The sequence below is a fragment of the Narcine bancroftii genome, chromosome 12, assembly GCF_036971445.1.
Source record: "Narcine bancroftii isolate sNarBan1 chromosome 12, sNarBan1.hap1, whole genome shotgun sequence".
NCBI lineage: Eukaryota > Metazoa > Chordata > Chondrichthyes > Torpediniformes > Narcinidae > Narcine > Narcine bancroftii.
This window is the reverse complement of record NC_091480.1, coordinates 52,798,430-52,824,546: the sequence shown is the minus strand read 5'-3', so window position 1 is coordinate 52,824,546 and position 26,117 is coordinate 52,798,430. Positions and strand designations below refer to the sequence as shown.

Genomic DNA, 26,117 nt, shown 5'->3' with positions numbered 1-26,117 from the left:
ATACTTAGGAATTTAAATTAGTATAAATACAAATAATTTGTTTAAACTAAATTATTTGGCATTATTAAAAAAATTAGAAGAGGATTTGAAAAGATGGAAAGATTTACCAATAACATTAATAGGATGATTGAATTGTATTAAAATGAATATTTCTCCAAGAATACAATATTTGTTTCAAATCATTGCCCATTCAAGTGCCAGAGTTTTACTTTTGAAACTTAAATAAAATAATATGTGAATTCCTTTGGAAAGGTAAGATGTCTAGAATTGGTTTAGAAAAATTAATGTGGAAATTTGATCAGGGTGGACTAAGTCTACCAAATTTTAAGAATTATTTTAAAGCAGCTCAATTGAGGTTTTTGTCCTCCTGTTATCTATGGGGTGAAAAACCAGCTTGGATTCGAATAGAAATGAATAAAATTGGTGAAACTATTCTGGAGTTAATTCTCTATAAATGGAATAGTGAGTTGTTTAAAGGAACTAAAGATTTTTCCATATTGAAGCATATTTTAAACATATGGAACAGAATTCATATTGAGAGAGGAATTAAAAATGATCAATTACCAAAAATGTTGTTAAAACAAAATCATCTTCTTCCTTTGACTTTGAATAATTCTTTATTTGATAATTCGTATAGTGAAGGTTTACAAAGAATAAAAGATTGTTTCTTAGGATCTTTTTTCTTAACTTTTGATCAATTAAAAGATAAATACAATATACATAATAATATAATTTTTGTATATTATCAATTAAAATGTATTTGAAAAAGAGACTGGGAACAGATTTGAGACTCCCTAAACAAAGTCAATTTGAAGATATAATAACAGATACATTTGTTGTTAAGAAATGTGTTACTAATATGTATATAAAATTACAAAAGACTGCAAGAAAAAAGATTTATATAAATCAAAAATCCAATGGGAGAAAGATTTAAATATACAAATTTAGGAGGAGATTTGGTCAAAATTATGTTATGAAAGTATCACAAATACCGTAAATGTTAGATTTCAAATGGTTCAATATTATTTTCTTCATCAATTGTATTAAACTCCACATAAGTTAAATGCATTTAATCCTAATTATTCAAATAAGTGTTTTCGATGTGCATTCAGTGTGAAAAATTGGAAAGGTTTTGGAATGAACTGAGTTTATTATTAGGACAAATTATGAAGATAAAGATACCAAAGGATCCAAGAATATTTTTACTTGGGGATATCTATGAAAAGAATATAAAATTGAAATTGGACAAATATCAAGAAAAATTTAAGATTTGCAATAGCAACTGCAAAGAAATGTCTAGCGATATCATGGAAAGATGATAGAGAAGTGTTATTAAGTAGATGGTATAATGAGTTGCAAAATTGTATATCTTTGAAAAAAATTACGTATAGTTTAAGGAATCAAGTTGAAAATTTTTATAGTATTTGGAAACCATATATGGATTTTATGGATAATTTTCCATCCACCTCTTCTATCTTATTTACTCCTCTTAATTAGTAATTTTTAATAACAATTAATTATTGTCTATGCTAATATTATTGTATAAAAATGGTAGGCATTTCTTTCTTTTCTTTCCTTTTCTTACTTTTGGGTGGGAGGGGTGATGTGAAGAAAAATATAAAAGTACTTTTTTTTGTATAATTAGCTATGGATATTTGACTAATGTTTTATTCATTTTTTTCCTGTAATGATGCAAACAATTAAATAAAATTTTGAAAAGAACCCAAATTAGTCTTCTGAATTTCCCAACCAGTAAATGAATCCTCCATCTGTCCCACCTTCCCTTTGCAATGATCAACATCATCTTTACAGTCAATAAATTCTTCTTCAATATTCTTAAATTTGTCCTGAACCTTATCAACAGCTTTCTAACATTTTGCCACATCTATTTTAATTGAAGCCATTTCCCCCTTTATTTCTGCAAATTGATCTATCATAATTGAAAATCCTTGACTTATTTGCAAAGCTAGATCAATAGTGGAAGGCAAATCTGACTGGTGAGGGTCAGACTTAAACTTAGGAATCTGCCTCACCATTGGCCTACCCTGAAATATTGCTGCTTCCTCTTCCATCTGATATTGTTCTTCTTTCTCCTCCACTCGAACAATATCCTCTTCTTCCTCCAACAGTATAAAGGCCACTTCAGCCTGACTACGAGTATAGATACTCCCATCAGCCCAGAATCATTGGGCCAAGGGTGATCGGGTCCCCCGCAGCCTGAGCCATTTTGGGTGATGTGCGCATGAGCGAAATTGATCTTCCTGGTCAGGAGTGGATCAACGTCACACATTGGCGCCATCTTGCGCGACCACACGCAAAGTCAGTGCTGATATTGTATACACCTTACCACTGGACTAGCAATACAGTCGAGGTTGAAGAGAAATCGAGTTGGCAGGCTGCGTTGGTAAGGTAGGCCGAGATTCCCCCGTTGTACTTAGTTGTTTAGCAGCTGGTTTTTTTCCCGCAGTTTGAGTCTTAGTTTTTCTCATTGTTGCCAGTAAAATACTTCAGCAATACATTCAACAGTTTTTAAGGTAACTTTGAGACTTTATACGGGTTTTATGAAGTTCTGCCAGGGGAGATGTTTTCCTCGTCTTCTCCCAATGCCATCATGCCACGCCCCCAAGAAATATCTTCTCTATCCCATCATGTTGTGGACCTTGCATCATATTTCAGGTATTTTATGAGAATCATACAGTAGCCAGGAATTAACTTAACATTGAATGGGGATACTGTCTAGCTTCTCAGGGGAATGTAAAAGATCCCATGTGATTATTCTGAAGAAAGCCATGGGAGTGCTCCTCAGGATCCTGATGACAATATTTAATTGTCAAAATACCTGAGTGTCAGTGAAACATCAATGATTCCTTTGGCCCACTTCACCTGCAGAGTTCCTCCAGCAGTATGGTTATTTTTCCTCAGTTTCAGCACCTGCAGTCTCTTGTGTCTCTGTCCAATCATTATTGCTGTTTATAGGTGACAGCAACATTCCCCGTAGATGTTCTCGATGGTGGGGAGGGTTTTGCCTGTGATGTCCTGGGCTGTGTCCATTACCTTTTGGAGGGCTTTCAGTTCAGGGGTATTGGTGTCCCCATACCAGACTGTGATGCAGCCGATCAGCACACTTTTCATCACACATCTGTAATATTTGCTTGGGTTTCTGATGTCATACCAAACTTCCGCAAACTCCTGAGGAAGTAGAGGAGGTGACGTGTTTTCTTCACGATGATATTAGTGTGTTGAGCCCAGGAAAGATCCTCCGAAAAAGTGACACCCAAGAACTTAAATTTGCTCACTTTGTCCACCTCTTCTTGATGTATAGCTCTTTGTGATGTCTTGGGTCATCAAAGGTGCTATACATTTAAGAAAGGATGTGGCATTGGAGAGGGTTCAGAGAACATTCACAAGAATGATGGCTGGAATGAAGGAATTAGTATATGAGGAATGTCTAATGGCTCTTGGACTGTACTCCTTGGATTCCAGTAGAATGAAGGGATCTTCATAGAAGCATTTTGAATGCTGAATGACCTTAAATTTAAATTCAGACATATAACTCTGTAACTGGTAGTTTCGGCCCATGAGCTCATGCCACCCAATTAACCTTCAACCTTTGAACAGTGGGCGAAAACTGTAGCACCCAGAGAAAACCCACGCATACATGGGGAGAATGGACAAACTTCTTACAGACAACGCGGGATTCAAACACTAGTCCCGTTGCTGGCACTGTAATAGTGTTGCAGTAATTGCTACGCTAACCTTGCTGCCCAGGACAGAGTAGATGTGGTAAAATTGTTTCCCATGGTAGAAGAGTCAGAAAAAGTCAGAATTGAAAGGTGCCCATTTAAAAAAGGAATACGAAGGGACTTCTTTAGCCAGTTAGCGGTGAACTTCTGGAATTTGCTGTCATGGGCAGTGATGGAGGCCAGGCATTGGGTGTATTTAAGGCAGAAATTGATAGGTATCTGAATAGTCAGGGTATCAAAGGTTATGGGGAGATGGCCAGGGAGTGGGGCTGAGCGGGAGAATGGATCAGCTCATGATGGAATGGTGGAGCAGACTCAGCGAGCCTACTTCTGCTCCTATATGATCTCAAGGCAACTTTCTTGAAGGGTTTAGTTAGGGTTATAAAAGCAGAAAACAATCTGCTGAAAGAATGCAATATGTCAGGGAGGATGTGTGGAAGCAGAGGGACAGTTGACATTTTGTGCTCTGACGCAATGGGTTAAATATATGCTTATAAAATGGATTAGAATCGGGTTAGCTGTTAGGTTGCATGCATTTTACAGACAGAACAATGCCTTGCAAAGTCCAAGGGCAGGTGCAAACAGAAGGTTCTGGGCTTTAGTAACATGTGCAAGCACACCCCAGAAACTGAAACATTTGCATGTGCATTTTGTAAAGCCTGGGAATCGCAACATTTGCAAACTGAAACCAAAAAATAATAGTGCCTGAAACATTAGGAGGCGAGGGGCAGAAAACGAGAGAGGAAATTAGCAGAAGGCTGTCTGGGAAAAGGTTGGACAGAAGAGGAGCTGCTAAAAAGGCTTCCTTTTCCAAGACTGGGCAGAGTTCTAATATGGTAGCCTGAGTGTACTCTCTGTGGGAATCAGGTGTGGAAGCTAGTCTTCCTGGTGTGGGGAAGGGGAGAAGAATTCTCTGAGAAGAACCTGGAAACAAAACAAGTTTCTTCTGGAAGACACTCCTGTTTGGGGTGTCCAACAAGCAACAACCATCTCTCTGTAACCCTCCACAACTTTCCTGCCTGGTAATTCTAAGTAAAGCACTGAGGTTTCCTTGAATGTAATGACTGTTTGATTCTGTGCACAGGATTGAAGATTACTGGAAACTATAGCCTTGGAAACGCGGACAGTGGAAAATTGGCCAGTAATAAGGACTTTCTTGAAAACATTTTTTTGAAAACACACGCACTTAGATTAGGTCGGGGGGAGGGGGAGGGATTGTGTAAATATCTGAGTGTTGATAAATTAAGTGTTGATCTTGTTCTCTACTCAGAGAATTAAACTAATTTTGCTTTGGTGTATTTCTATTGCTGCTGGTATATGGGGTTCACTGAATTAGTTACATTGCCAACACCCTGCAGCAGCCCTGATGCACTGTCCCGACCTGATACATTGACTCCCCACCTCCATACATGCTGCCTGACCAACTGAATACTTTCAGTTTGTTTTTTGGAGGTTTGATTTTAAAAGACATGATAAAATGTTACTTTCATTCCACTTTGACCAAAACTGGCTGCAATTTGATCATCGTGGACTCAGATTTTTACTGAACTACACTTATGGCAACTGATTCACCTCAAGGCCAATCTGCACTATGCCTGACCCAGATTACAGTGTTTTCTCTTGCCCACTTCCCAATCACAGTCTCCTTCCTAAAGTATCTAAATGTTTAGTTGGTGCTCCAAACGTTTATACAATTAATTTTGTCTTTGAAATTGAGAGGGAATCTTGTTGAGGCGTATTACAACCATAAGGGGCATAGATAAGGTGAATAGTGACAGTCTGTTTCCTCAAGAAAGGGAATCTAAGACAACTGACAACCTTTAGCACCATCCACAACTCCTCCAACCTTCGTATCATCTGCAAACTTTCTCCCAAACATGGAGGGCACACATACATAACAAAGCTGTTGTTGCTGACTGAATCACTGTAGAACTGATCTCTGTGTCTCCCTCTCTCTCTCTCTCTCTCACACTCACACAGAAAGCCTGTTTTACTCTCTCTGCTTGCAAAAACACATGATCCTATTGGAACAGCAAGTTCCCTTCCACACAACATGTGGCTGTGATGAACTCTTTCATCTGTTGCCTTTTTGTAAATAACAATTCATTAGTAAAGTCTAATGGGCACTCTCCAAAGCTTTTGCAAAGGCTCTGAGGCCCCAACATGTCTAGTATTAGCAGTGCTCCAGTATTTTAAATAAAATCTTTTTTAAAGTGTTTGTATGTGACCTCCACTAACAAACCACTCCCCAATTTATCTCCCCAAAACATATCTATATTCTGTCACACTAGGATGTTGCCTGGATTGGAAAGTAAATCTTATGAGGCAAGGTTAGTAGAGCTGAGATTTTTCTCTTTGAAGTGTAGAAGGATGAGAGGAGACTTGATAGAGGACTACAAGATTATGAGAGGCATAGATCGGGTGGACAGCCAACACCTGTTTCCCAGGGTAGGATAAGTAAACATGTGTACAACGTGAAGGGAGGGAAGTTTATGGGAAACCACATCAGGGGTAAGTTTTTTTTTTACACAGAGGGTTGTGGGTGCCTGAAATGAATTGCTATGGGGTGGTGGTGATGGAGGGTGAGACATTGGAGGCATTTAAGAGATTTGTAGACAGGTACATGGATGGAAGAAAAAGAGGTAGGGAGAGTTTAGTACTTTTTATTAACGAATATGTGGGTCAGCACAACATAGAGGGCCGAAGGGCCTGTACTGCACAGTAGTGTTCTATGATACTTTTGTCCTTTATTTTACCCTATGCTCCACAGTTTTAAATTTGTAATCTAACAATTCGCATTATTATTATTCAAGGTTAATAATTTTATTCAAGGTTATTTGTGTACATTTTGGTTTGACCATGTAGAAATGACAGCACTTTCTATACATCGTCCCTCATTTCAGGGAACCATAATATTTGGGACATAGCAATAGTATGTCTATTAGTCATGTTTAGTACTTTGTTGCATATCCCCTACATGCAATGACTGAACTCTGTGATCCATAGACATCACCAGGTGCTGAATATTTTCTCTGTTGATGCTCTGCCAGGCCTCTACTGCAGCCGTCTTCAGGTCTTGCTTGTTTTGGGGGATTGTCCCCTGATGTTTTCTCTTCAGCATATGGAAGATCTACTCAATTTGATTTAGATCGGGTGACTGACTTGGCCATTTGAGAATTTTCCAGTTTTTAGCTTTGAAAAACTCCTTTGTTGCTTTAGTAGTCCATTTGGGATAATTGTCTTGTTGTAGGATGAAGCTCCATCCAATGCGTTTGGAGGCATTTGCTTGAATCTGAGCAAACATACACCTCAGAATTCATTTTGCTACTGGCCCTCAGCAGTTACATTCATCAAGTGCGCCAACACCCCACCACCATGTTTCACAAATGAGGTGGTATGCTTTGGATCTTGGGCAGTTCCTTTACACCTCCACACTTTGCTCTTGCCATCACTCTGATACCAGTGAAACGTCTGTCCACAAGACCTTTTCCCAGACATCTGTCCACAAGACCTTTTCCCAGAATTCTGCAGTCTCTTTTAAATACTTCTTGGCAAACTGTAATTTGACCATCCTGTTTCTGTGGTGAACTAATGGTTTGCATCTTGCAGTGTAGCCTCTGTATTTCTGTTCATGAAGTCTTCTGCGGACAGTAGACATTGACGCATCCACAGCTACTTCACGAAGAGTGTTTTTGATCTGTCGTACAAGTGTTTAGGAATTTTTCTTCATTATGATGAGATTCTTCTGTCATCAGCAGTGGAGTCTTTCTTGGAATACTAGTCTCTCTGCGATTACTGAGCTCACTAGTACGTTCTTTCTTCGTAATGATGTTCCGAACTGTTGATTTTGGTAATATTAAGATTTGGGTGATGTCTCTTACTGTTTTGTTCTTGTTTGTCAGCCTCATAATAGCTTCGTTGAATTTCTTTGGCACAACTCTGGTCCTCATGTTGAAAAATGGCAACTACAAACTCCAAAGGTGATCAAAAGCTTAGAAGCTGTGTTCCTCTGGAGAAAATCACTTACAATTTACGAAAGAAATATATGTTTTTGTAGGTAAGGCAACCATATTTGCATAATACAGCACTGAATATTAACACTATTCTGTTCTCGAGTCTTTACGCTCCTGTTCTTTCCCATATTTGAAATCCAAGTGAGAAGAAGAGCTAAACTTTCTGGACTCCAGATCCCAATAGCTCCTTTTTCTTTCATAATTCTTTTTCTTTATTCAATTTCTCTTTCTTTCTCTTCTATTTTCCTTCTTCTATCTTGGGGACTCATTTTGGGGGGGGGAGGGGGAAAGAGGAGGGATGGGATTAGTTGGAAAAATGGACAACCTGTATAAATGATGTTGTGTATAAGCTCACCCTGCTGTCCATCATGACACCCAAGTCACCCCTCCATATATGTATATCTCTGTATGTCACCAGCCATGTTAGTCTGATGGTATTAAGAAATGAGAAAGCACCACATCTCCGAGTTCTAATTGTGTATGTGCATACACAACAGTGGTGACAAGGAACAAAATTAAACCTACACGTGCCCCATCCACCAACCAGGGGAAGGAAGGAATCAAAAGGAATTCCCGCCAAAAGATCAAAGCGAAAGCGTGCCAAGATGGTGGAGGGAAAGTTCAGAGAATTCAACAAAGCAGATGAAAGTTGGGGTAATTATGTAGAACTACTGCAAAGCCCATAATATTATTGAAGCCCTGGTAAACCGAAAACATGCCCTATTCTTCAGTATAATGGGTAGCAAAACATTTGATCTTGTTAAAACTTTGCTGTTCCCGGAGGACCCAAGAACGAAGACATACACCGAGCTATGCACAGCACTGGGGAACCACTTAAGCCCCAGACCACCTGTTATGGCAGAAAGGCATCGATTCTATGAAAGGAAACAAATGCCAGGGGAGGCAGTAAGTGAATACCTGGCAGCGTTGTGTAAACTGTCCAAGACAGATTGGTGATGGGGTTGACAGATCACCAAGCAAAGCAAAAATTACTAGCAAGTGATGATGAAGTAACTCTCGAAATCGCTTATAGAACTGCCTTCAGCTCAGAAATGGTTGGGAGTTTTTCCCACTAATAGTGCTTCCATTGCGGGAAATCGAACCATCGCTCAGAAAACTGTTTTCTTCAAAAATTCCAAATGTCACTGCTGCAATAAAAAGGGACATATCAAAGTGAGATGTCCAATTAAAGAAACAGTAAAACGCAGTTGGACTCAAAATGCTGATAACCACCCAGTCGAGGTCAGAACGTTAGCAGGGAGAGGGAGCAATCTTGACAACAACCATGGTAACAACTCTGAAGAGGACAAAACAACAGCTGCAGTCCTACATATCTGAAAGATAAACCAAAAAAACACAGCGATTTATATCCAACTGAAAATAAACAATGAACCTCTGAAAATGGAGCTCAACACAGGGGCTGAAGTGTCTCTAATGCCATTATATTTAAAGCAATGCTTGCTACCACACCTTTCGGTGAAAACAATTGGAGTAATACTGAAATCTGTTACTGGAGACAAAGTCAAAGGATTTGGAAAATGTACGGTTAAGGTACAATACAAGCAACAACAACCAAAAACACTATCTCTCTATATCGTGGATATCCAGGGACCAGCACTTTTTGGAAGAAACTGGCAACAATACATTCCCCTAGAGTGGCTGGAAATCGGTTCAATAAACCATGAAGACAACACCCAGCCAGAACTCAACCAGATCCTCAATGACCATGCAGTGGTTTTCCAACTTATTTCACATATTGGGAAAAATCAAAGGAGTTCAAGCCAAACTGAAATTAAAAGAGAATGTGGAACCAAAGTTCATCAAAGCCAGAACAGTTCCATTTACAATGAGAGAAAAAATTGAAGCTGAGTTAAATAGACTAAAAGATGAAGGCATATTAGAACCAATAGAATACAGTGATTGTCCAGCGTACCTGAACATAAAGCAAATGGTGAGATTCGCATTTTTTCAGCGATTACAAAGTCACCATCAACCAGGCACTAAAAGCACCAGAACACGCCATGCCCAAAGCAGAACTATTCCAAGCACGAAATGGAGGGCAAAAGTTCACAAAACTAGATTTGTCACAGGCATACCAACAAATAAAGTTGGACAAAGAATCAAAACAATATGTGACAATCAATACCCACCTGGGAATGTTTGCCTATACATGCATCCCATATGGAATTTCAGCAGTACCTGTGATTTTTCAAGCTAGAATGGACAAATTACTACACGGAATACCAGTGGGATGTTACCTTGATGATATCATCATCACGGGCCAAAACGACAAAGAACACTTACAAAACCTTCAAAAAGGTCCCAAGCAGACTACAACAGGTCAACATATGATTACAACAGGATAAGTTGTCTTCATGCTGCCCTCAGTAACATACTTGGGATTCACAATTGACAAAATGGGGGTACAAACGGATCCGGCGGCCACAGAAGCCGTTCGCAAAGCCCCATATCCAACCAACAAGTCGGAATTACAGTCCTTTCTAGGGCTCATAAATCACTATCAGAAACATATCCCTAACATGTCTACACTATACAGCCCCCTAAACTGCTTACTCAAGAAAGATCAAAAATGGTACTGGAATATGGAAACTAAAAATACAGTCAATTGACTAAAGGAAATATTAACATCAACAACTGAGGCTCTGATCCACTACGACCCAAACAAGGAAGTGACTTTAGCCGTTGATCCTTCACCAGTAGGACTGGGAGCAGGATTGTCCCAAATCACAGATGAAAGGTGAGCAACCAGTGGTATATGCTTCGCAGACATTAACTGCAAGCGAACACAATTATGCACAACTGGATTAGCAATAATTTTTGGTGTAAAAACATTCCACCAATATCTCTATGGAAGGACTTTCACCCTAATCACTAACAACAAACCTCTAAGTTTAATTCTGGGCCCCCACAAAGGGATACCAATATTAGCTGCAGCCAGAATTCAAAGATGAGCCAAGCTACTAGCCACATACAACTACAAGGTAAAACATAAACTGGGAACACTCAACAGCCATGCAATGCCTGATCACGGTTACCACTACCTGAAACAGAACAAAAAGAAATTATTAAATGGACAGCAGAAGCAGGAGGCATCAATCAAGAACAACTGCAATAACTGCCCATTACAGCCCAAATGATGGGAAAAGAAACCCGAAAGGAGGCAACGTTAAGCAAATTCTTATACTTCACCCTTAATGGATGGCCAAAATCTGAGGTCATACCAGAAGAGCTGAAAGCTTATTTCACACATTGCCATGAACTATCAGTTGAAGAAGGATGTTTACTTTGGGGCACCAGTACAATTATCCCGGCCAAATGGCAAAACACTATATTATCAGAGCTGCACCACAATCATCCGGGAATGGTACGAATTAAAGCGCTGGCCTGGATGCATGTTTGGTGGCCATCAATAGATAGAGACATTGAATCAACAGTGAGAGAATGCAAAATATGTCAGACAATGCAGCCAAAAATGCTGCAGGCACATGGAAATGGCCTTCCAGACCCTGGCTTCTGATTCACGTACACTTCGCGGGGCCATTCATGGGAGAAACTTTCCTTATAGCGGTGAACGCACATTCTGAATGGCCAGTAGTTTTCTATATGAAAAACACCAAAACCGATTCTACAATTGAACGTCGACAGGTCATTTACCATATATGGATTACCTCACAAATTGGTCACGGATAATGGACCCCAGTTTACATCAGAACCTTTTAAGAGATTTTTGTATGACAACAATATCAGACAGATTTTGTCAGCACCCTATCACCCAAGTACTAATGGGGAAGCAGAACGCTTTGTGCACAACATTCAAAAAGGTGATGAAAACCAAGAAGCTCCTAAACACCTCCTCGACTTACAGAATTGCAGATTTCCTATTGGGGTACAGAAACACACCCCAGCAGAAATGATGTTTGGCCGCAACCTGTGGACAAGACTATCCACAGTTCACCCTGATCTAGGGCTCCATTTAGAAAAATTCACATCGCCACAAACCTTACTTAAAGAGAGTACTGGCACAAGATTACAGACAATACAAAGACAATACAAAGGGGTGATCCTACAAAAGTTGAGACCCTGTTCATACTCTGTTCTAGTGGGAGACAGACTGTGGAAACGACACCTTGATCAATTGTGAGCATCGTCTGACACCAAAGTCCACGAACTACCTCACAACCCTGTGGAGGTAGAACCAGACCTGTCATGGCAATCCAACCCCTTGGGCCGAGTGAAAGAGGGGCAGAGACAAGCAGCCCAGCATGTGGAACCCTGGAGGCCAGGGAATGCTGGTTGTCACCGTCGACCTGAATATTGGTGGGTCCCACCCAGAACAGCCCTGAGCAAATACAGATCTAGCATGCCACGCCGAGGCAGTCCAAGAGAGAAAGACCACCCGAGTGCTTTGAGGACTTTGTTCCATAATTATTATTGTTCCTTTCTGTATTATAATCACTCATTATATGTACTGTAATTTGCACTAGTAGTCATGGGCTGATGTAGTAATGGTAGTTAGAGGGGCCCATTCAATATTTATTGCACGGGGGGGGGGGGGGCAGAGGAAGAAAGAGTGTTGTGTATAAGCCCACCCTGCTGTCCATCATGACATCCACGTCATGATGTCACCCCTCCACATATATATCTGTATGTCAGTAGCCATGTTAGTCTGATGGTATTAAAGAATGAGAAAAGCATCACGTAAGTGCATACACAATAAATTATTATTTTCTTTTACTTATTCTATGTATCTGTGATCCTTGATACTTGTTTAACTATAAATTTAAAATATTTTTAAAAAAGCTTAAGCCTAGCTCTCTCATACTTGCATCAATGAAGCAATTAAACATCCCTGAGTAACCACAAACACCTGTGAAGCCAAATATCCCAAACATTATGGTGCCCTGAAATAGGGGAATGCTATATTAAAAAGTGCTGCAATTTCTCCATGGTCAAACCAAAATGTGTACAAATAACCTTGAATAAAATCTGGAACAAGCACTTTAATCACATGAACTGTTTGATTACAAATTTAAAACTGTGGAGCACAGGGGAAAATAAAGGGAAAAAAAAGTGTCTTTGTCCCAAACATTATGGAGGGCCCTGTATGTACCCTGACAATAAATCTGAAATCTGTAATTCTCCCTGGCCCACAAGAAAAATGTATGTGACATCACAGAACAACACAGAAACAGGCCCTTTGGCCCTTCTAGTCTGTGCTGAACCATTTTTTTGCCTAGTCCCACCTTGTCCATAGCTCTCCATACCTCTCCCATCCATGGACTTGTCCAAATTCCTCTAAAATGTTAAAACTGAGCCCACATTCACCATTTCAGCCCTAAACTTTTCCCCTTTCACCCTCAACCCACATTCTCTGGTTTGTATCTCACTCTAATATCTGAATCAAGTTTTCTTTCCTGTCTCTATCAGGCTTTTGAATGAACTCATGCTACTAATAGCCTGAATACACCTGGGATTGTCTGATCTCAGAAGCTAAGCAGGCTCAGGATTGGTCAGTCCTTGGGAACACCAGGTGGTGTAGGTTTCTGTGAGGGGTGCTGGACAAAGTGGCTACTCTCTGCCTTCCTCACGGTAGACAAAAGTTAAAGAATTTAATGTATGTTACATGACAATAATGGAGCCTTTATCTTTTGAAGCAACTGGTGTGTCTTTGCACTGTTATTGCCTTGATGAAGGGCTCAAGCCCAAAACGTTGGTTATGTATTTTTTCTACTTGTCCTGCTGAGTTTCTCCAGCTTTGTGTTTTGACTGCAGGCAAAACTAACTAAATGTGGGGGTGGGGAGAGATTTGGAAGTATCAGAGATGCTTTTGAGGATGCAGGGATTCCGATCATTGGCGTTGGTGCCCACGGCGATCCTGGTCTCGACGATCTGCTCGCTGGCCTGGCTGCCGGGGTGGATGCGGTGGCGCTCGACTGGCTGGCCTGTGGTGCTATGAATCGGTTGCTGGTCTCTCCGCTCGCCGCCCTGGCGCTCGGAAGTTATGGCGGAAGTTGTTCCCTGACTGGAATTCAAGCGCTCGAAGCCGAGCAGAGGGAATGCCACTGTTACCTGTGAAAGCGAATTCCTGAGGTAAAAGCTGCGGCTTCGTCCATTAGAAAGCGGATGTTTGGTTTCTGACGCCGACGGAGCCTAAAATGTCGGCGCGCGTCGCGCTGTCAAGTCAACGAAACCTGGGGCCTAAGGTTTATTATCTCTCTGAGGGGAGGGAAAGGGGGCGTCCCGCACTCAGAACAAATTCTGTTACCTTGTTTGCATTGCTCTCCCCCCTTTCCTCAACGAGCCGATGCGCAAATCTAAATGGGGGTTTTGGAGGTATTTGTCTGCTTTTCTTCGTCAACCGCACCTGCTACCGGAGGTCCCGCCCCTCCTTTGTGGTCATTGGCGCCTCTGGGGAGTGTGCGCGCCCGCATTGGCCGGAGGGGCTGTCAGTCACTGGGATAGGGGGCGGGATGTCTGGGGCAATCCGAGTGAGTTTACAATGGGCTCATAATAAAGGGGATGTGTGTCTGCTGGAGTTGGGCTCTGCTCAGTGACATGGTGTGGCAAGCTAATTTCCTCTCCCCAATGCAATCCAATCATAGCCCAGGTGAAGACCAGTAGCTTTTCAGTGCTGCAGGTGTGTTGTCACCCTCAGAAAAGTTAAAGCCAGCTGCAGTGCACACTGTTTTGCCAAGGTAGAAATAAGATGGGATTGTAAAAATTGTTTGATGATTCACTTAGGTGTTGTTTCCCCTTTTGTTCAGCTTCCCAGAGTGAGGGCTTTTGTCGGACAGCTGACCCTCGCCAGTTGGCAGTACAATTGTGGGGGAATAAAATCCAAATTCAGGAGATGTAGATTAAAATCAGAATTTCTTGTCATGAGTGTGTAGCAAAATCTGTTGTTTTGCAACAGCATCACAGTGCAAACATTTTATATAAACCACCTTACAAAAGAAATACAAATGTTGCAAGCAAAAAGTAAGGGGGTGTCTGTGGTTCAGAATTTATTATTATTGTGTCATGAAATTTGTTTTGCGGGAGCATCACAGTGCAAACATTTCTATAAACCACTGTACAAAATAAATAAAAATAGGACAAGAAAGTCAAAGTAAGGCAGTATCTGTGGTTCATTGATCATTCAGGAATCTGATGGCAGAGGAGAAGAGGCCATCCTTGTGCTAATGAATGCCCGTCTTCAGGCTCCTGTACCTTTTTCCTGATGGTAGCAGAGTGAAGAGCACGGCCTGGGTGGTGGGGGTCTTTGACGATGGGGGCTGCTCTGTTAAGATACCTCGATAGAGTGATGTCTGGTGCCCATGATGTCTCAAATGGAATTAACAACCTTCTGGAGTTTTTTCTTGTCTTGAGTGATGTGACCAGCCAGAAATTTGTGAGAATCTTTGGTGACATACCAAATCTCCTCAAACTCAAAGATTTGTTATCTACATCCACCACATTTTCCATATATTTAGACCTCTGGTGTGTCGGTCACATGAATGTAATACTTGGTTAGCAGATATTTCTTAATAAAGCTTGTAAAGCTGAAACTTTCATGTTGCAGCCTAATTATAAAACAAAATAATGTTCAGAATTTGTATGCAATTTCAATGATTGTTACAAAATGAGTCCTTAATAATGGAGAGATGTAAAATGTGGCATGAACAGCAAGTTCATTATTTTAATAAGCTTCAGTTTTTTAATTGCTGTAATTTTAGCTCACAATGGTAGAAGGAAGCAAGAATGATGATTTTGCATTTAGTCATTTGTTAGGGTTTTGCTAGGTAAATCATAGCAACCATGATTGGGTATTATTGATGATATACAGTGTCCTCCATAATGTTTTGGTCAAAGATACTTTTTTCCTTTATTTGTCCTTGTGCTCCACAGTTTTAAATTTGTAATCAAACAATTCATGAGATTAAAGTGCACATTCCAGATTTTATTCAAGATTATTTATATACATTTTGGTTTGACCATGTGGAAATTACAGCACTTTCTATACATTTCAGGGCACCATAATGTTTGGGACATTTGGCTTTACAGGTGTTTGTGGTTACTCAGGGATGTTTAATTGTTTCATTGGTGCAGGGATAAGAGAGCTGGGCTTGCTTCAAAGTGTTTTTTTTAATCTCCTTTTGAGTCTAGTTGGCATCTTTCAACATGAAGACTAGAGATGTGTCAATGAAAGTCGGAGAGAAACAATTATGAGACTGAAAAACAAGAATGAAACAGTAAGAGACATCGCCCAAACTTTAGGATTACCAAAATCAACAGTTCGGAACATCATTAAGAAGATAGAGCATACTGGTGAGCTCTGTAATCACTAAGGGACTGAGGAAGTCTCCACTGCTGATGACAGAAGAATTCTCATCATAATGAAGACAAATCCCCAAATGCCTGTCTGACAGATCAGAAACACTCTTCGGGAGACAGGTGTGACTACTGTCTGCAGAAGACTTCAAGATTTCTTTTACTTCCTTTGGCACAACTCTGGTCCTCATTGAAAAATGACAACTACAAGCTCCAAAGGTGATCAAAAGCTTCGAAGCAAGCCTGATCCCTGCACCAATGAAGCATACCTGAGTACTCACAAATATCCGTGAAGCCAAATGTCCCAAATATTATGGTGCCCTGAAATGAGGGAACTATGAATAAAAAGTGCTGTAATTTCTACATGGTCAAACCAAAATGTATACAAATAACCTTGAATAAAATCTGGAATGTTCTCTTTAATTACACATGTATCGTATGATTACAAATTTAAAACTGTCGAGTATAGGGGCAAATAAAGGAAAAAGGTGGCTTATTTTCCCAAGTGCTTCAAAATTGTTAGTTTTAGGACACCTTTTTGAGTTGCAAGTGTGAGATTTCTTTTAAAAGTTTTTTTTTCAAAAATTTGATCTGGTTATGATTTATATAATTGCAAGTGTTTTAAGGCAGGTACCAAATTTGCATCCATTTTCTGTCAATGAAACTATATAGCTCACTTGCTATATGGTGCGATAAAGAACTGGTTGTTCATGTTTTGTCATCTTTCCACATCTGTCTCCTAATGCGTATGCAATCACCTTCTGTTACTTTTGACTGAGATCAGATCTGGTGTAAGGATTCCATGGTAAAATTAGCACAACCAGCAATATTTTAGATGCTTAAAGAAAGATGTAGCTAATGAATCTGCTGCCTCACAATGTCTGAAACCCAGGTTCAGGTCTGACCTTGGGTGCTATCTAAATGAAGTTCCCATGACCATAGGGGTCTCCCCTGGGTGGTCTTGTTTTCTCCCACATCCCAGAGTCATGCAGGCTAATCAGCCACTGTCAATTACCCAAAGTGCGCAGGAGGCCAATCTGTGGGAAGTTGATGGGAATGTGGGGAGGATTTATTTTAAATGGGATTAATGGTGCATTAACATAAATGGATGGTTGATGGTCGGTGCAGACTCAATGGACTGAAGGGCTTGTTTTTGTGCAGTCTGTTTCTAAGATTCTAAAATATTCTTGTACTGAGTTCAAAAATACATTTCGTACTGGAAAATACAGTAAAGCTTTTAAATGGAACTAAGTATCTTGTTCTTTTGTGTGGCTGCTAGGAAGTTGAACAGAAATCGCTAAATTTTACAAAGCTTGCATTGTCCTATGGTGAAAGCAACAATTGGTAACAACATTGTTTCATGATTTGTAGAAGCTGCTCATTGCAGTGTCATATAACTTGCTGGAATTACGTGGAATTTCATAAGATGGTATGTTATTATCACTCTAGGGTCTTTGATCATAGTGCAGAAAATTTCACTGATATTTTGGAATAATTGGTGTACAATATTATCATATTCCTGAAACATTTTGCTGCTTTGAAAAGCCTTGGGTGAACTTGATTCCTCACAAAGGTGGTTTGTCAATTGGTGGGGATGAAATTAATTGGTGAATGAAGTTGGTAGCAGTGGAACAAATTTTCCACAGTGGTGGTTATAGATGATTTCCATTTAGTTAAGATCAAGGACTGACAACCATTTTATATTATAGTTTAATTAGTTAGTTTGGGGCAGTGGTCTGCTGTGTTCTGTGTTGAAGCAGCAATTTGATGACCGTTTACCATTTTGGTATTCCAGTTGCCAAAGATGTGTTCAGTAAGTGAATTTGCCTTCAAAGGCGAATTTTTGAGAGTGCAGAGTTTGCATGTGCCTGTCAGGATTAAAGGCAGAGTTAACAGGCATGGGGAACCTTGGTTTTCAAGGGATATTGGCAAACTGGTTAAGAAGAAGAGAGAGGTACTAGAAGAGAATAAAAAATGTAAGAAAATACTTAAGAAGGAAATTAAGAAGGCTAAAAGAAGACATAAAGTTGTTTTGGCAGATAATGTGAAGGTAAACCCGAAAGACTTCTACAAGTATGTTAAGAGTAAAAGAATAGTAAGGGGCAAAATTGGTGCCCTAGAAGATCAGAGTGGTTGTCTATATGTGGACTCTTACGAGATGGGGAGACCTTAAATAATTTTTTTGCATCAGTATATACTCAGGAAACTGGCATAGTGTATAAGGAAGGAAGGGAAATAAGCATGGAACATATAGAGATTAAAGAGGAGGAAGTGTTTGCTGCCTTAGAGCAAATAAAGGTAGATAAATCCCCTGGGCCTGACAAGATATTCCCTCAGACTTTGAGGGAGGCTAGTGTATAAATTGCAGGGGTCCTGGCAGAAATATTTAAAATGTCCTTAGCCATCGGTGAGGTGCCAGAGGATTGGAAGGTAGCTCATGTTGTTCCATTGTTTAAAAAGGCTTCAAAAGTAAACCAGGAAATTACAGGCCAGTGAGCCTAATGACAGTAGTGGGTAAATTATTGGAGGGTGTTCTGAGAGATCAGGTATACAAGTATTTGGACAGCCAAGTGCTGATTAAGGATGGTTTTGTGCGTGGTAGGTCGTGTTTAATGAACCTTATAGAATTTTTCGAGGAGATTATCAAGAAAGTAGATGATCAAACATCTAAATAGTAGGCTGTGGATGTTGTCTACCTGGACTTTTTAGTAAGGTCCCACATTGGAGGCTAGTTCAGAAGGTTTAGGCACTAGGTATCCATAGAGAGGTTATAAACTGGATTCAAAATTGGCTGAATGGGAGAAGACAGAGAGAGATAGTGGATGGTTACTTCTCAGACTGGAGGCCTGTGATATTAGTGGTGTGCCTCAGGATTTAGGGCTGGGACCACTGTTGATTGTTGTCTATATCAATGATCTGGATGATCATATAGTAAATTGGATCAGCAAGTTTGCTGATGACACTATGATTGGAGACGTTGTGGACATCGAGGAAGATTTTCAAAGCTTGCAGAGGGATCTGAACCAACTGGAAAAATGGGCCATAAAATGGCAGGTGGAATTTAGTGCAGACAAGTGTGAGATGTTGCATTTTGGAAGGACAAACCAAGATACAACATGCACAGTAAATAGTAGGGCACTGAGGAGTGCGGAGGAACAAAAGGATCTGGGAAATCAGATACATAATTCCCTGAAAGTGGTGTCACAGGTAGACAGGGTTGTGAACAAAGCTTTTGGCATCTTGGCCTTCATAAATCAAAATATTGAGTACAGGAATTGGGATGTTATGGTGAGGTTGTATAAGGCCAAATTTGGAGTATTGTGTGCAGTTCTGGTTGCCAAACTAAAGGAAGGATATCAGTAAGATTGAAAGAGTGCAGAGAAGATCTACTAGGATGTTGCCGGGTCTTCAGGAGTTGAGTTACAGGGAAAGATTAAACAGGGACTTTATTCCTTGGAGCGTAGAAGATTTGATAGAGGTTTACAAAATGATAAGGGGTATAGACAGAGTAAATGCGAGTAGACTCTTTCCACTTCGATTAGGAGAGATAAATATGAGAGGACATGGCTTAAGGGTTAAAGGGGAAAGATTTAGAGGGAACATTAGGGGCAACTTACTCAGAGAGTGGTGCGTGTGTGGAACGAGCTGCCATCTGACATGGTAAATGTGGGGTCACTCTTAAGTTTTAAAAATAAATTGGGTAGGGACATGGATGGGAGAGGTCTGAAGGGTTATGGAACGGGTGCAGGTCAATGGGACTTGCGGTATGATGTTATATGTCAGCATATGTGGAAGCTTCGTTGCATGAAAGATTGCTTTTGTCTGATATTTTTGTCTGAATTAGTAAATTGTTAAATAGGCTGTAATGCATAATTACATAATTATCATTTTATATCGAATTTCCAATTGAAATGTAACATATCATCGCAAGCCGATCATCTGGTTAAAACAGTTTATTGGACACTGTTTTAATTCCATGAATAACTGCCTTTTAGACTATTTTATTTGCTTTTATTTTTCAACAATGTTGTGCTATCTGTGTGAATAAAATTGGAACTTGAACTGAATCCTAAAGTTCAATTTATGAACATCCAACTTGCATTCGAAGAGCACTTTTAATACAGTAAAATATCACAGGTACTTCACAAAGGTGCAACCAGGTTAAAAATGGAAACCTGAACCAAAGAGACTGAAATATTGGGAGTGGGAATACATTTTAGACAATGTCTTCAATAAGAGCAGTTGTCAAGGCACAGGATTTATTAAGAAAATTCTCATGTGGCGCACACAGTTAAAGGCAGAAGTAGAAGTAGGGCTTGTTAATCACCAAGATGCAGTTGAAAGCACAGTTGTTTTTGGTGTGAAATTTCTTTTGTTCTTGTGACAAAATATTCTGACCTGTTTGGTTATAAACTTTTTTTATGGTCTCATGTGCACTTTTAACCTTTTTCATTTTCCTCCACTAGTAATTGTCTGCACCCTACGATCTTAAAATGGTTGCTGAAATTCTTGAAGTATTGAGACACAGCTATCTAATAGGATAAAAGCAGTGTTTGCTGTCTGAGTTTGTATTTGTTTTAAGGTATGTTATTCACAAAAATTGTTATGACCAGAATGGTTGTCCTGAGATTTTGACGCATCCCTTTTCCCGAAGGAATATTACTTGAGACTTGACCAACCTGCCTTTATTCCTGAATAATTTGGTTGAGCAGAAAAATAGTAAGATGGGAAAATCATGGTCAACATACATTGAATGTTCATTAATAACAATTTATCCTTCAAGTATGAAATATCAATTAAACTTATCTGTGTATTGAAATGAATACAAATAGACTCCTTAATAACCAGAAGCAGATGTGATGATCATTTTCTGAATCATAGATTTGAATCGTATTTAAATAACAGATTAATATGGTTGCAGTTGATTCAAAATTAAAAGACTATTTTAGATTACAGTTCCAGATGAATTGCTTACTGTCCTTTATCTGAGCAATCATTCTTTAAACTTTGTTTCTTGGGGGTAGAAGCATATACCGTAATATGCTGTCAATGGTGTTACTAAACATGGAAGACAATGGTTTGGACTGGACTCTGTGTGGCTCAGGGGCTGCGGATGTGCTGGAGGTGAATCCATGGACACTCGGTCATTCTGGGGAGGACTCTCTTTTTCTTCACTCTCTCTCTCTGACTGTAAGAGTCGCTTTGGCAATTCCTGCCAGTGGCAAATCTGTCTGCCTTGCAGCAGGCAAAAAAAAATTCATGTAATATGACACTGTTTTATTACTATGATAATAAATTGAATCTTGATCTTGAAAATTCTGTGCATTGCCAATTTGCAACCATACAGATAGTCCTCGACTTCTGACCTATGCGAGTTATGTCCACCTGCACATATGACCGAAATTTATAAAAAGAATACGTGTCTGCACATGCGCAACATAGCGCTATACTGTGTAGGGCCATATACGCAGTTACCATTCTGTCGGCGCGCTAGATACATGGCAAGCAAGAGGAAAGACGCATCCCTTGCTGACAGATCTGCCAAGAGACTGGGGAAAACCATAACTTTGGAGGTAAAAATGAAATTCATGAACCAGAGAATATGTGAGGCTGTAAGAGGATCTGTAAGTTTGAAGAGCACCATAGATTCTTTATTATTTACTAGAAGTTCATATGTTGAGTATCTTTATTAAAGGTACTGTACATATGTTGAGATTCTTCATTAAAGGTTCATTTGTTGAAAATCTTTCTAAAATATTGCTTTTAGACCTCGTTAAGCTTTGCGCGGTGGGGTGAATCTGATTTGTGTCCAATCCGAGTTAGGATCAATCCTTCGGTCCCAATTACGGTCGTAAGTTGAGGACTACCTGTACTTGTTTAGTTTTGCTACACTTGGCACTTTGTTGCTTATTATTGATTACACTGGCTTCCCAGTTCCCAGATTGTTGCATTTAAGATCCTTGCTCTTAAAATCTTCTGATCTTTCCTTACTCAATTTCTTCCCTGTGCACCTTTTCTTGAACTGCCAAGTTCTTCTTATTTTGTCACTTTGTGTATGCCTTTGACTGATCTTGTTTGATTCGTACCTCCTTAACTTTACCTTTGACCATTCTTAAATTCTCTTCATTTTGCATTCCTCTGTAGCTGAGTATTTAGCATTAATCAGTAATGTAACCTGGGACTTTTTCGTCAATGTGGCTCGCCTGTGTGCTATGTTATATGAATTGAGTCATTTGGGAAAGCTGTGGAATTGAGTGTATATCACACTCAGTGAATCTGTATGTAACAAAATGAGAGTGAAACATTGTCTTCTTAATATGGCTAATCTCCACTTTCTACTAGTGGACATGCTGTAGATCGTTGCTTCCTCCTGATTGGAACAGGATGAAACTTGGCTGATATGTTCTGTAGTCATCTCATCTGTTGACATTTACTGATCCAAAAATTCAAATTGCTGGCATTTACAGAATGGTATCCTGGCTTGGTTGTTGACTTTTGGGGAAAGAAGAGTTCTTTCCCTTCAAATATTCTCAGATGCAAACGTGCCACTGAAACTGATTGCTGTAAGATGTTCAGAGTTTTCTGGGAGAGGCTTTGAATTATTCGTTTCATCATTTCCTTAATGGTGATTCACCTGAGGGCCATGCAGTTGATTGTTGGAGCTCTGAAGAATACATTGAGTAATGAGATCCTGGACATCTGGTGTCAGAAAGGGACCATATATATTGAAGATTGTTATATACAAAGGTGTTTGACATTTGAACAATTAAGAAATCAATATGATTTGTCTACTAGAACATTCTTCTGTTATCTACAACTAAAATCTTTCTTAAGGGGAAAATTAGGACCACATATGATTTTTACCTCGATGCAACCACACAGAGATTCTAATTTGACAGGGGAATGTATATAAATTTATACCTAGAATGTATTACATATTCCAAAGTGAGAGTCCGAAACCGAACTTGCATAGACCTAGGGAGAGATGGGAGTCAGACTTAGATACAAAAATTAACGAAGAGTGGTGGCAAGACCTATGTATGAACAGTATGACTGGAATCATTAATACCAGATATAAATTGGTGCAATATAATTTATTACATCAGTTATACCTCACCACAAAAATTACATAAATCAAAATCTGTTTTTTCTGAAATGTGCTTTAGATGTGGTGTAGAGGTTGGAACTTAACTCCACTCCACCAGGCTATGTACAAAGGTCAGGCCTTTTTGGGTGAATTTGGGGGACATTAAGAAAGTTACAAAAGTGGATTTTCCACAATATCCAGATGTGTATCTTTTAGGAGACATTGACAACATGAGTTTTAAGTTATCAAAATATCAAATTTCTTTTGTGAAGGTCGTCTTAGCTGCAGCTAGGAAGTGAATTGTGGTTACATGGAAGTCTGACTCCCAGTTAACCATCTCACGATGGAATATGGAAATGCAGAGTTGAATTCCCCGAGCGAAGATCACTTACAATACAAGAAAGAATTATGACACATTTGTTAAAACATGGAAACCTTATTTTGTGTGGGGGTGTGTGGTGTGGGGGTGTGTGTGTGTGTTTTATGAAGAAAGCTAGTTAATTGATTCTGTATTAATAAGTTTATTGATTGCTTCATCAATTGTATAAGTCGACCCCCATTTTTCAGGCTGACTGGGCCTCCCAGGAACAACCCAAAAAAATTCTAAAACACCCCAATCACACATAACAAAGCTGTAAATTAAGGAATTTTTAAAAACCTCGGCCTACCAGACACCAAAAGCGATGGCCCACAGAGCTGGAGCGGCAACATCATACTCCAGGCGAAAGCAGAAACCTCAGCCTACCAGGCAGCAGTGGCGATGGCCCACAGAGCTGAAGAGGCAATATTGTGCTCCTGGTAGGATCAGGAACTTCGACTTCCAGGCAGGAAGTCCCCAAGGTCCCAGGTAGGACACCCAGTGGTGTCAGGGAGCGATGGCACCGGTGGTGGGGAGGTGCTTCCAGCATCGACGTAGGCCAAATTGACGTCAATCTGGTTTTTTTTGGTGAATTTAAGGTCTCAAAAGTATATCCGGCGTACAAGTCAACTCCCCCTTTTTGAGAACATTTTTAGGGTTTGGTTTCACAACTTGACTTGTACATTGAGATATATGGTGGGTATATATAAATTGCATGTGTGTTTCTATCTCAAATTTATTTGTTTATGGTTTGTTGAGCCTGTAAAAATCAAAAATTAAATATTTTTAAAAAAGACAGCAGCAGTAACAGCTGTGCTGCTGTGGATCACCCCCAATGAGGCGATTGCTACACTGGTATTCCATCCTTGGTTTATTCTGAACTAATTGACTTCGTCTGTGGTGCTGCTTTGACCTTGGTCCCTTGATACAAAGTTAACTACCTCTTGATAGGTACTGTCTATTGTGCACATTCTTTCTTATCATCGCCCCTCCCCTTCTGGAACTCAACATACTTGTTTTCTTGTTTTTCCAGTTCTGATGAAGGACCCTTGAACCAAATGACAACTTTTTTTTCCCCCCACTAATGCTGCCTCAAGCACTCTCTATTTCAGATTTCCAGCAACAGCATTTTTGCTACTCTGGTTCCTGATAGAAAGTTGCATATTTATGAAGGACTGAATTGAGCTAGGTTGTGATGTTGGCAGAAGCTGTGTATCTTGTTGTTTGGTGTGAAAACACAAAGCTGGAGAAACTCAGCAGGTCAAACAATTAACTTTATGTAGCGAAGAAAAAGATACAGAACCAACATTTCAGGCTTGAGCTCTTCAAGGGGAAAAAAATGTTGAAAGACCAGCAGAGTTTCTCCAGCATTGCGTTTTTACTTCAACCATGGTGTTTGCAGACTTCCAAGTTTTACGTATTGTTTGGGTATATTTATGAAGGATGGGTTATGTTGGTGAAGTAACCTTAGAATGTTGCTTGGAAAAATAAAGACAGATGATCTTGCTTTTGAAAGTGCAGAGGTCAAAGTTGAATCGTGTTTTTCACATTTATATTTTGTAAATTGCAGTGACTGATAGAGCAAGAAATATGTCTGCATACTTGCTCATTCATACTCCCATAATTTCCTTATTTCCTAAAAACACATAGAAATGCTGGAGGAACTCAGCTGGTCTTGCAGCGTCCATAGGAGATTAAAGATATATCACTGATGTTTCAGACCTGAGCCCTTCTTCATGGAATAAGCAAGACTGGCTGAGCTCCTCCATCATTTTACTACAATCACCACATCTGCAGAGTTTTGTGTTTCACTCTTCTTTATTTTCTACAAGACCATGCTTTTAAAACCTGTATGGAATGGCTTAATTACCACTTTCTGCTTTCCTTTATCTTTCATTCTCTACAATCTTTGTTGCTTTGTAAGCATTTCATTTAAGTGTATCACATATTTTTGCAATTTAGAATAAAATGTATAAAAACAACCAAAATGCAATATGCCAGTGAATTGAATTCTTTTCCCCGTTCATTTTCAAAGAATGGTATTTTGAGAAATAACTGCTGTGCTGAATATTCAGTGCTGTGTGCAATGAATGGTTGGATCCAGTAATTGGGAATGCTTGCTGCTTGGATTAGAAGCTCTAAATTACAGAAATGATTTGAAAGATTTGGCCCTGTGTCCTTCACTCAGATGAGCAATGAATGGATCTATTTGATACTTTGGAATTTGTTTATCATGGAAGCTTTTGAGTGGATGGAAGTGATTTGGTTCTTTGGAATTCAATGATAATGAGGGTGCATGAAAAAGGATGTTGTCCATTGGAGTTTGTCATTGTAACTGCATGGGAAATAATACAACCCACTAAACTCCAAGCTGCCCTTTGATTGGGAAAATGGGCATATTTATTTGTATTTGGAGATGTTTCAGCACCATTTTCTCAGTGAAGTGCAGCGATTCATTTGTACATTTATTAACAATGTCATCTAAATTGTACTCTGTTCTGCTCCAATATTGTCTTTGGGGGGTAAAAATGTTCCAGAAAAGATATTTACCTGAGGAGCTACTTTTATGACATAATTTTTGAATT

At 39.6% G+C, this 26,117-nt stretch overlaps 2 protein-coding genes across 5 annotated transcripts in view; one reads left to right on the top strand and one right to left on the bottom strand.

Annotated features, from left to right (window-relative positions):
* LOC138746893 (uncharacterized) overlaps window positions 1-14,136 on the bottom strand; it is a 28,478-nt gene extending 14,342 nt beyond the window's left edge. Inside the window, exon 1 of the mRNA XM_069905508.1 lies at window positions 14,043-14,136. The gene's annotated coding sequence lies outside the window, so the exon portion shown is untranslated. The remainder of the gene's footprint in view (window positions 1-14,042) is intronic.
* The window catches only part of ikzf4 (IKAROS family zinc finger 4), a 145,858-nt gene continuing 133,045 nt past the window's right edge, over window positions 13,305-26,117 (top strand). For 2 of the 4 annotated variants that reach the window (XM_069905502.1, XM_069905498.1), the window contains exon 1: window positions 13,305-13,391. The gene's annotated coding sequence lies outside the window, so the exon portion shown is untranslated. Of the gene's footprint in view, window positions 13,392-13,621; window positions 13,868-26,117 lie in introns of those variants that run through there. The other 2 variants (XM_069905497.1, XM_069905500.1) reach the window with 1 other exon arrangement.